Raw genomic sequence first — 13523 nt, forward strand, 5'->3', positions numbered from 1 at the left:
GACAGATGTCTAAACACCAGATATGTAGAAGGCTGGAAAGAAGTTAGATTAAAGTGTATCCTTTTATTATTAGAATAAAATAACATTTAAATGTATAGAATATATGCAAAACAGGTGTCAAGAAACTCCTAAACTGACAAACAATAAAATGCACAAAATTGAAAACTTAAGACAAATGAAATTTTTGTTTATCTTTATTCCAATGAAAAATAAATATTTCCCATAAAAGCTTAGACTTCATATCAGTTGGGGGTCTCTCCTGAAATAAGTAAACATATATACAATAAAATAATCAATGGTTCAAAGATGGATAAAAAATAACATCAATTAAATATATGAATGTTTTATTATAGACATGTACACAAAGATATTGATAACGTGGCACAGTATGTTCAATCTTTCAAAGATTTAAGGCCCTTTTAATTGCAAGTCATTTTAGGGTAGCAGCAATTAGAATTCTTGTTCATATAGGTTCCTTAACTCTTCCAAGCATTCAACAGAAATATATCGGTAAATGAAAATGATGCTGAAGATAACAGGTGTCTCCATGAAGATGCTAATGATGACATGCCTATACATGAAGACGCTGATGATGATAGGCTTTTACATGAAGATGCTGATGATGATAGACCTATACTTGAAGATGCTGATAGACCTATACATGAAGATGCTGATGATGAGTTTAATGATCTTAATGGTTCTCCAGGGATTCCAGACATGCAGTTTGAGGACATTAACAGCATAAGCTTTGATCCAAATACCTCTTTTTCATATATCAAAGATGGTGACAGTGTTTGTACAGAACCACAAGTGAGTATTAATTTTTTTTTATTACAATGACAAATAATATACTTTGTTATATGCATCATATATCTAAAATTTAAAAGAGAAAACATACGCTGCATTATTAGATTGTTAAAATGAAATTTGGTGGACTTCATTATTTGATAATAAGATGTTAACACGTAAATTGATGTATCTTGGATGTTAAATTTTCATCTTTCATCATTTCAAGGTACAATGTTGGTGACAATGTTCTTATAATACATGGATCAGAACTGCTTCCGGCTGTTGTAAGTGATTGGTTTATAAACATGTTAAAATTTGAATACTCAAGTTGTGTGAGGTTTTTTTTCTATTTTCTGTTAAATGTTACATAATATTTTATATTAATTTATAACATTTGGGTTGGTATACAGAACAAACATTCATTTGGTTTATGTGCCATCTATGTCTACCAGACTTACACTACATAAAAATAACTCTGACATTAGCATTAGCACCACATAAATAGTGTTATTTTTTTTCAGTAACTTCAAATCATAGGTTCTTAAAGTGTAACACCAGGTTTATTCATACCAGAAAGTCGGAAGAATACATCAATGATTTCTAAGTAATGTTGTGTTCAAACAAATTCATTGACAATTTTATATTCACTTTTATATAGCAATTATTATATTACATTCTGTAAAAACATATTAATAAAACTTGGTTAAACAAATTCAAGTAAAAAATAAATCTAATAAAAGTTTTATGTATTTAAAACAACTTTTCATTATATCAAATTAAGCCACCTCTATTGTTCTATTTTATAGATTGCAAGTACTGAAGAAGACACTGTATTAGTACTACGAGAAGAGACGTGCTAACTGGACATTACAGGACAATAAATTTACTGTCCAGATCAGCGACATTGAAAAAAACTGCCTCCTCCTGATCTTGTTTTTTCAGGGTCCAGATATAGTTTTAAATTACATATATAGGTGTTACTTTATTTGTTTGTATCATTTTGTTATTAAAATATGTATATATGTTGATTTAAATGTGTTTTTTTAAGATTACCTGAACAGATAGGAATATTTTGAGTTTATAATCTCTAACGTTACCTGCTGGTTTTCAAAATTACAAGCACCTGGTTAATTCTTATTGTTCTTGTGTCAGTGTTTAAGTTCACACGTATGAGATGAATCGTAAAGAGTTTTAAACCTTTTTAATGCTGATTTCATGCAAAACATTGAATGTGTGATTTTGTTATGTTGTTGAAACTAGTACTTTAAACTTATCTGGTCATTTTTAAGGATGTCATGGGATACATGCACGTTCGGGAAACAAAATCATAAAATGGCTGTTCAGCATGGTGGTTAAAATTTGATGTCAATGGCTGTGTCAATGTTTTATATGATATTTAAATAAGAAATGAATGTAGAAAACAATCTGTTTGTATTAATTTTGATTTTTTTTTGGTCCGTTGGGTAGTGTGTGAGTAAAATTTCAACATGAAATAAAAAATTGTTAGTAAGTGTCTGTCCTGTTACGTGAGTTGATATGTGGATTAATAACCGCTAATTCAGATGTTTTGAGTAACTTTTTACTGTTTATGTTATTCTAGGATAAAAATTTACAATCTTCTTTATCGCTATCGTAACTTTGTTCGTCACTTGAAACATCTGAATATAATTCAGAAGGTGCAGAAATATTATTGTTTGATCAAACAAACTGTCCAGTTGTGATTGATAGTTATCTTTTCTGGATTTATTTTGAACGACCTTTCTTGGTCTGGCCATTGTTGCCGATTGACTTGAATTAACCTTTAGTGCTGTCTGAATAGTATCAGTTTGTAAATTCGGTTTTTGCATCAAAGTTTGTATGTATAACTGATTCTGCAAAAATATATTGTAAATATCCGGTATAGCTACTTCCGGTATTTGATTGACAGGAGCATTACCCATATCTCCGCCTCCTATATGTCCTATATAATGTTTTCAATACTCGCTTAAAAACACTGTAATTGTTATCATAACCTGGCGAAATAAGTTGCCTGTGGTCATTAGTTGGGCTAAAATTATTGTCGTTTTTGGAACTAGTCTTGGTCGTGCCAGAAAGTTCCGTTACCGAATCAATGCTCGCATGTGCAGCCATTTTAACAAATGTTTGCTGATAACGTGACAAAATTATCCATCACAAGCTACATCGTAAGAATATTAATAAATCCAAAAACTATATTGATTCGTAAAGTTCGTATTCCAAATGACACAAATAAATTAATTTCCATTTAAAAACAAGTCAGATATTCATTATTTCCAATAAACATAAGAGGGATAAATTACACGAATTGACCTCATAAGACCAAATACGCTAGTGACCTCTACGATCTGCGTGCGCATCTCATGGTACTCTCAGCATATAGGTTCAATAGAATTATATTTTTTGTATATAATAAACTTGAGAGAGTACTGAAAGAAGGGAATGTTATACTTACGACAATAACTGAGTTTCTCAGAAATCTTGAGCCAAAATATATCCATGTTTTCACAACAGGATCAAGCATGATACCAACAACTGGGTTCCATCCAAAACTTGATGTTACATTTCACCATGACAATACACAGTAGTTTGTAGAGTTTTCACAATTTTTGTTATCGACGTAGACATATATGTAACAAGTGATAACATATGAAGTCTTTTTTTTTAATCACTGCACCGATGGAAAAAAAGAGTCATAGACGCCTGGAAGAGTATGACAAAGAAATGTTTGTGGACTTAACACCGATCCTCTGATCTCAAGCTTGTCGTTGCCAATCTCTTTAACTATATTCCTTAAATTTGAGTTCAATAGACGTTGTGCGTTTGGAATAGCATTATCAATATAGAAATCTTTAGAGATACGAGTGTCTCTTATCTCACGTTTTTCTCCATAACCTTATGCTTGTCATCCTGATTTTGAACTTAACAATGATAAATCCGTGTTTACCTGGATGGTTGTTCTTTTTCTTTCTACAGCGGCAATTTGTATGTTATCTAAACGTAGTCCATCTTTGATCAATCCTTCAACTTTACATGAAGTATTTTCATTTTCTGTTTCGAGAAGATTTTTTTATCACCACTGAGGTTGTCTTCACTATCACTTGAGTTTGGATTTTACTTTGTTATACCACATCTGCATATGACTTCTGAGAAGGAGAATTATTTTGTCTGTTGACTATCTTGTAAATTGTTCCTTTACCATTTTCATTTCTTCCGACACTTCTTCCGACACTTTTTGATCGTTCATATTTATGCTTCCTAGGACGAGATATACGACTGTATCCACAGATGTTTGATCGATTTGGTGTTGGCTGCTGAACGTCCATTGGAAAATGTTTCATGCATGATCAGGAATTCCCGCAATAATGTCGGGCAAAATTTAGACTGCCACTGGAAAAATGAGGATATATTGGATGTGTAGATATTTTGCCTTGCAACAGTCCACTTTTGTACCTTCAAAGATTGATTACTGGTAATTCAGTTTAAATTTATTTACATAAAAATGCATTGAGTTCAATACTGTACATCTATATATATGTGAAATGGCCGAGCTTTACTATTTAGCCATTTCCAGGTACTGAAACTAGTAGTCAAGAAAAATCTTAGAGATCTGTTGAAGTACAAAAACGTCAAAATCAATTCGTTTGACTTCTTGACATAAGTAAAGAAAATTCTCAAATATTATAATAAATTTAGAGTATATATTGGACATCAATTCATCAAGTATATATTGGTATGCACGACAGTCGATACATGTATTAAATATTATGAAAGGGTCAAAACAGCAATAAATACATTTCAAGGCATCAAAATGCACATGTAAATGTATGGCTGCTGTTGACATTGTTATCTCCAGAACTACTGATCAAATCATTTGTAAATGTCATAGGAACTTCAATACTTTTGTGTATTTAATCCATGAAAAGAGACATACATTTATAAAACGATTTACGCTGTTGCTTTGAAAATTTTTTTTTGTGATTTTACTTTTTTCTAACGGTTCTCAGTATTGATGAAGTAGCTAGTTTCAAACAATCTTCCGAAGCTACATTCAATTGTTAATATTAGGGACATTATGGACAATAATTTTGAACTTTATAGAACATCTGGCAACAACCCGGGGAATATGTTAGTTTACGAACCGAACTCGGAAAATGATGGAAAAACTATCTATAAATATCCGAGAGAAAATTAAGATAAAAGTATCAGTAAATGGAACAAAATAAGCCGGTTTTTCAATTATATTATGAAATGTTTTTTTTATTTTAGATGAATCAGTAAAACTGTCGAGTAATGAGCAAGTTGCTCTAGCGATTTCATAAACATCTGAACAATATGACACTTAAGATACATGTTTGCTTCCAGTATTTAACCGATGTAATTGAATTACAAGATAAATAAGAAACTTAACTCAACAATTTTTTTGGAAGGGATATATAATTTCTCCTAATATGCCTTGGCCAAGGGGCATCAAAAGGAGATTTCGCTTGCGACACGACAAATCTATATTTTTTTACCATTCCAAAGACATGACAAGAACAATCAAGGAAATAACAGATTTGTCAATAAAATTGAAATGGCTACAAAAGAGCAACACAAAAACCCTCAATGGAAAGAGGTGCGTAGAGGGTGTCTCACAGCATCAAAATTTGGGAACATTGTCAAGAGAAGGCAAACACGGGACCTGACAACCTTTCCTTGTCTTTTGGATTACACACCATATTTTAAAATTTTATCTTGTCAATACTGTAAATTCAGAAATTATTGCGATGTTTTTATTATTAAAATGCGACCGGGTTATAATCGCAATAATTAAAACTCGCATTTTGAAATTTTCTATATGAGTTAAACATGATTTTTCTCAATATCGCAAAAACTAAAATCGCATTTTAGTCTAAAATGACAAAATCGCAATAATAAATGCACGCAATAATTTCTAAATTGACAAGATAAAATTCAATTAATCAGGTCACGTTAGAAAAGATGAAGATGTGGTCCTCGCTTCGAAAACTTGTGTGGTCGACGAAACTTGTCCGTGGTTAAAAATAAGCAAACATTGAAGAACCATGATGTTGTCACTGAGATTCCAAAAACATGGCAGTCTCCTGATACTCCCTATACAGTGTCAATATGTCTTTCTTAAAAGTTCTGTCAATTCAAGCAAATTCAGAGTTTTAGAAAAGACTTTAGAATACAAACCCCGGTGCAGGATGGTTAGAGAACTTACGTCAAACTTCAGCTTCATGTGACGGTAATTCTGAAAATTGTACCAATGTAACAACATAAAGTTATCATGTTAACTTTTCACATATGGATAAAATTGATATCACAAGTATTGAATGGGTTGAACATTTTTCATCCTACTGGATAGTCTGAAAATTAATAGGGATGATTGCAGTAAAATTGAAATGGCTACAAGAGAGCAACATAAAATCCCTCAATGGAAAGAGGTGTGTAGAGGGTGTCTCACAGCATCAAAATTTGGGAACGTTGTCAAGAGAAAGCCATATTTTAAAATTGCAGCAAACAGATGGGGCAGAGATCATGCACAAAAAGCTATTGATAGCTATCTTATTCGTGTAAGAGAAAGTCATCCACTACTCACAAAATATGGTTTCATTGTAAATTAATATTTGCTTCATAGTGGTGTTGCTCCAGATGGATTAATTTATTGTCAGCTTTGTAACCATGTCACCCCCAAGTGTGACTGGGGAATAGAAGTATGGTCACCATTGGTCTTCCTCCGACCGGCAGTAAAACCCTTGCTAAAGTGGGGCGTCCGTTTGGCTGTGCGGGATGTACAAATTTGCAGCCACGTCCGGTAAGAATGGGGACGTTAAATCCGATACCTCGTGTAAAGAGAGTGCCACGCTCTTTGCACGCTAAGAACCCTTGCAACAACTTTTTGAGCGGTCCGTAGGTGACCTGTTGCAAGGCTAAATTTCTGTCCCTATCCAATATACCCTCATTTCCCGTGGCAGTCTAAATTTCTCCGACCTTAATCCCAGACGACCCCTTTACAGAACCTACCTATTGTATTTATTGTTAATTTGTTCTCGTCCTGAATATGCATGAAATATTTGCCACTGGACGTTAAGCAACAATCAATCAATCAATGTAACCATGTCATGGTGTGATTGAGGTCAAATGTCCATATGCCCCAAGAGACATGCATCCGTTAGAAGATCCTACACAGAACTATTATTTTTTGTGAACTGGATAGTTTTGGCCTTTTAAGACTTAAACACAGTCATGCATATTACTATCAAGTGCAGGGAAAACTAGCAATTACTAAATGCACATGGACCCAAAGGGTGACTGGGGAATAGAAGTATGGTCACCATTGGTCTTCCTCCGACCGGCAGTAAAACCCGTTCTAAAGTGGGGCATCCGTTTGGCTGTGCGGGATGTACAAATTTGCAGCCACGTCCGGTCAGAATGGGGACGTTAAATCCGATGCCTCGTGTAAAAAGAGTGCCACGCTCTTTGCACGTTAAGAACCCTTGCAACAACTCTTTGAGGGGTCCGTAGGTGACCTGTTGCAAGGCTAAATTTCTGTCCCTATCTAATATACCCTCATTTCCCGTGGCAGTCTAAATTTCTCCAACCTTAATCCCTTAATCTATTACAGAACCTACCTATTGTATTTATTGTGAACTTGTTCTCGTCCTGAATATGCATGAAATATTTGCCACTGGACGTTAGGCAACCAACAATCAATCTATCAATCTAAATGCACATGGTGCCATTTCGTTGTTTGGACCAATAAAGGAATGGAGTTTGAAACTATATATTCGGACAAAGAACTTTGAGAAAACATCGTTATGTTGAATGCATTTTCAGTAGTGCCATTGATCAGAACTGTTTACAAGCCGTATAAAAGGAAGGCTGAAATTGTACAATTTACTCTCGAAATAGTCATTCATTGTATTGCTACCATGTATGTAATAAACAGGAGATATTTTATGGTTTAAAAATTACAATCGCTTTTAAATTAGTTAATCAAGTAACTTAATCACGTGAGTAAAAGACACGAACAAACATTATTAATTACTGTGGATTCATTCTTCATTGTTGTATAAAAATTTTCATGTGCCTTTGTTAAGATTGGTTCATGGACACGATTATTTATAAAATGTATGTTCGAAGTCTCTGCTTCACACGTTGTCCTACTCTATTGCCTTTGTTTTTGGTAATCTCTTAGTAGACTTACTTTCACTTTGTCCTTTTATCAATACTGAACTCTTTAGCTCAAGTCCAACCAGACTAAGAGACTACTTCTGCTTTTAATGCTGAAACTGCCTGCTTAATGATTACATTAATAAAACATGAATTATCTAGAATATTCTACATTAGAAATAATGGAAAAGTAGTTTGAAAATCATATACTGGATAACAAATAAAGAGTCTAGGAATTTGGATTTGTAAAGAATACATTATTTTACTGCAAATCACACCCAATCGAATAACTACCCGAGTCAACAAATAAACGTGCACGGTTCTTTACAACTATCATAAAAAATATCAAATGTTATTTCATTAAAGGGTGCAAACTTAATGGGAATCTGTGAAAACTGTTTTTAATGTTCATTGTTCTAAAACAATGAAACGTAAACCTTTGATTTACCAAGACAACGCTGAGACATTCGCTCATTTTGACCAATTTCTTTGCTGTTCCACAAGGAAAGAACTACAACTAACCATTAAGAAGCAAATTAAAGACCACAGCAAAAAGTCTACCACGGAATCAGACACTGAACTGATTAACATGAATGATGATATTCCATGGGGACAAAAAACACCTAAACACCTCATTATACCCGTAAGCTTCAATCTCGGGAACCTGGATGATGAGATACTTGATGACTAGGATAGTCAAGTTATTGAAGAGTGCATAGGGAAAGTGGAGGAGTTGTTATCTAGAGGACACAACACGGCAATATTAACAAGGGATTAAAGAAGATATAATGATGACGAGCTGCCCATCTACGCGGGGATTCACGTAGTCCAACACTCTATTCCACTGAAACAGAAAACTACTTCAAAGAGAAAATGACGGAGTTCAACAGGCGGATTAGGACTGAATTTCGGGAAACCATCCTTAAAGCGGCCTGTGACTACTATTTGGGTCATAAATAAACATACATAGATATAAGAAGTTGTGGTATGAGTGCAAATGAGACAACTCTCCATCCGAGTCACAATTTGTAAAAGTTAACCATTATAGGTCAAAGTACGGCCTTCAACACGGAGCCTTGTTTATATGTATAATTTTGGAGTTTTTGCGATTTCAAAAATTGTTGACAGACAGACAGAAGGACAAAGTGAAAACTGTACGACTCCAGCATCCTCGATCACATCCTATATTAATGCTTAACAATCATGTGACAATGTATTTACAAAGTCAATAATTATTACTTTTTGTTTAATAAGAGGTTGAAGCAAGTTGCAAAGAGCACAAACAACAAGTACAATCTTTAGACACTGTTTCTGACATAGAAATGGCATAACTGCTAGGATAATACAAAAGTTTTTAATTCTTTCCATGATACGCAAATATTTCTTTTAGATTTTTTAAATGCTTTTCCGATGGTTCAGTATTGACCTATTACTTCCTTGGTACTGAACATCCTTATCCGGGGATGTTCTTGGTTGATTTCCTATCGTAAAAAGTGGCATCATGTCGTAACAATCTTAGATATGTCTGCATTATAAATGATAATTAATGAATATGTAAAATTATTGTGGTAGTGCTGGTTTAATTATTTTCACACACATTAATTAATGAAGCTAGTTTGTTTGAGAATATGATACTTAACAGAAAGAAATGTATAATTATATAAAAGCAAGAATATCATCGACGAAAGTAAATAAACTCAAAAGCTAACAAAACCTTTAAACAGACTTATTAAGAAGGGATATAGTTACGATACTGTTGTCAGGTCATTAAAGATTGCATATTTTGGCTTTAATATTGATTCACTTATAGGGTCTTTGCATCGGAATTAAACATATTTATTCTAAAACCAGTTGTTGGCATGACACGGGTTATGTTCTTCTCATATATTTTATGACGGTATAATACTAAACCCCTAACAGGAGGGATTGTGCCTGATATTCATATGATGAAGACATAATCTTTCAATCAGTTTAATTGATGTCTGGAGCTGGCATGTCAGTAACTGCTAGTAGTCTGTTGTTATTTATGTATTATTGTCATTTTGTTTATTTTCTTTTGTTTCCTATTCTGACATCGGACTCGGACTTCTCTTAAACTGAGTTTTACTGTGCGTACTGTTGTACGTTTGTTTTTTATACATTGGCTAGAGGTATGGGGCAGGGTTGGGATCTCAAAAAACATGTTTAACCCCGCCGCATTTTTGCGCCTGTCCCAAGTCAGGAGCCTCTGGCCTTTGTTAGTCTTGTATCATTTTTAATTTTAGTTTCTTGTGTATAATTTGGAGTTTAGTATGACGTCCATTATCACTGAACTAGTATACATATTTGTTTAGGGGCAAGCTGAAGGACGCCTCCGGGTGCGGGAGTTTCTCGCTGCATTGAAGACCCATTGGTGGCCTTCGGCTGTTGTCTGCTCTATGGTCGGGTTGTTTTCTCTTTGACACATTCCCCATTTCCATTCTCAATTTTATTACATCAAAGTACATTTGTTTGTTGAGAGGTATGCATTTTTTTTAAATCTAAATATAGATAGAGGCCTTGTGTTTGTCTTAGGAAAGTATATATTGTGAAACTTTAAGCAGAGCCCGGGAAGCAGAGTACAAACGCTGGTTCACGCTTTTCAACCTGTTGCGAAATTGAGTAAAACATAGTATAGAATAAAGTTTGGTCCCATAAACACAACCACTTTCGATCGACCTTTTACTGAATTTATTTTTCAGATAGTGTCCTGTATCTTTCTCTTAGAGAATGCACAGTATGTTTTGTTCTTTTTATGAATATAGGGACAATAACACATGTAAACCATAAACACACATATCTATAGAAATTTTCCAGTTCAAAGTCAAGTATGCATGGTATACATGTCATGAAAAGAAAATATATATATATATATATGCAATGTATAATTTAATGCTGACAAAAGAACAAAAAAAAACTATAAGCTAGGTAATTTGTATTAATAATTGATTTAGAATAAGAATATTTATTAAATCCAATCAAAGGGCCCGTTTCCGAGCATGTACATATATATATAATATTAATTATACAGTAATTTTAAAGATATATTACATTAAATATATATGATTAAATAACTATACTTCATACTAGATGGTGTTTGAAAATAAATAAAATAGAATATTTTGTCTCTATAATACATAAAAAATTAAAATTAAAAATAAACTACATTACTACTCTGTATCTTTAGTTTTTGGAATGCAAATTTTCTCTTATTTCAAAACAAGTACTTATAAATCTTGACACTGACATATTAACATTTTCAGACTCACATGACATCAACCAAATAAATTGTTCATACTTTGAAATATAAGGGAAGTTTTTACATTGAATGCTTGCTTCATTAAGAATAAAATCTCGTTCTTTTTCATATGTAGTGCATTCTATTAACAAATGAAACTCGTCTTCAACCTGCATATTTTTACACTGCCCACAAAATCTTTTATCTTTATCGATCTTTTCATATCTACCTTTCTCAATAGCTAACTGATGAGCACTGATTCTAAATTGAGTTAAGCTTTTTCGATACTGAAATTTATTAACTTGACATAAATATTCTTCCCTTTCGAAGATGTTGTTAAATTTAAAATAAGTACGCAATTTTCCTTTTTTAACATTTGCATTATCGTCTATAGTATTTTTCCAGTAAATCCTATATCAATTTATCAAAATATTTTTAACTTTTTCAACGTCAAAAGTTTCTATATCAACATCAATACATTTTAAAATATATACAATATTAGAATACCAAGATGACTTATTACATATGTGATTGTCAATTCTTGTGAAAAGGGCTTGTTTAAACAAATGATCCTTTTCTAAACCATTAATTCTTTGCAAAAACTTAAGAATAGAACAAATAATTTCAATATGCAATGGAGTACGACCTAACTCTCTCCTAACAGCTTAATTACATGACTTTTTATTTACCCCGAGAATGTATTTGTAGAACTTTAAACTTAAGTTCTCGCAATCAAACTTACTAAATTTTTTCTCAATATCAAAGGGGTTGTTTGTTTGACATTTAGAAAAATTGAAAGTACAAGTTCCCCAAATTTCTGAGCCATATGTTAAAATTGGCTTTATTGTGTGGTCAAAGATATGTAAACAACTATCAATTTTTGGGATGTAATCACCGAAAGTACTTTTTAACTTGAATACATTTGTTCTTTAGATATGTCATTTGAAATTGACCAAGATATGGCATTGTCGTCATCGCCAATTGCAGAGAATGAATCAGATGATCATGGTTGTGCTTGCGTGGTAATATTCTAGCTTTAATAAGCCTTTAAGGTTCTGGATAAGTCTACCATAGATACATGAGCCACATATTAAATAACTTTTAAGGGACCAGCCATTAACTTGGAAAAGTTGACGTCACATACCATGTCTGTAACCTTTTCAAAACAAGACATCATCCAAACCAAGTCATTCATATGTAAAACATGACCTCAACCAAACCAAGTCATTCATATGTAAAACATGAGCCAACAGGATCCTATGCTGCATTATGAAATATAATTGAATGTTATTTCTTTTAATTCAAGACAAGTCTACTGCGGAAAGCAAATCACATATAAAATGTCGAGAAATCATGAGATGTTGACCTAAACCAAGGACTTATATGTATGTTGAAAAAATTAATTCATATACATCCACATGGCATAAAATTGTCTCTAATATTTTTAAAGCCTAAGAATAAAGCACGTTTTGATGTTAAAGTTTTCTTAAATTCGTGCTAATGATCATGGTGATATATCACATTTTGATTCGGATCTATCTGAGATTTTTGGCACAGCTATTCATGGGGCACCGGTGGTGGGGATTGTTTCCACCACAGAGGATGAAGCAGAACCAAGCATGACGTATGAAAATTTTAGTTGTGGAACAGTAACAAATAGGGTACTTTTCACTTTATACTTCTTTTTTCGTGTGGTTTTAGAACAGAAATGAGTTACCGGGATCAACAATAAATAGTCTTGTCATTTATATTACAATATTGTTTGGCCAGATAAAATAAAAATATATCTCCAAGGCTCAACTTTACACCATTTGGTAAAAGTATCATCCTTACAGACTGGTTACAGTGTTTCCACGTGAGAAAGCAACAACTAAGGGGAACATGCCACAAGTTGGCTACAGTATCCTGATCGAGTAACATTTAATCACCATGTTTCCGAATCGGGTAGGGAATATTGCCTAACGGATATTTAATGTTTTATTATTTGTGCTGTATGTACACTTTTTAAGCGTTTTTATAGTGATAAATATGATATATATATATATATATATAAGTGTATGTGTGTTACGAGCAGTATGAATATTAGTGTGTCCAAGGCATGACTAATCTAACGTATGAATATTAGTGTGTCCAAGGCATGACTAATCTAACGTATCTAGTTGAGAGAATGGCTTGGAAACCAGACATAACCTACAAAGACACACAACGACAAAAATATTTTCAATTTACCTGTGGACTTGCTACATAAAACTTTAAAGTCAATTCGGATTTGAATGATCTTATT

The sequence above is a fragment of the Mytilus californianus genome, unplaced genomic scaffold (genome assembly GCF_021869535.1).
Source record: "Mytilus californianus isolate M0D057914Y unplaced genomic scaffold, xbMytCali1.0.p SCAF_12, whole genome shotgun sequence".
Taxonomy (NCBI): domain Eukaryota; kingdom Metazoa; phylum Mollusca; class Bivalvia; order Mytilida; family Mytilidae; genus Mytilus; species Mytilus californianus.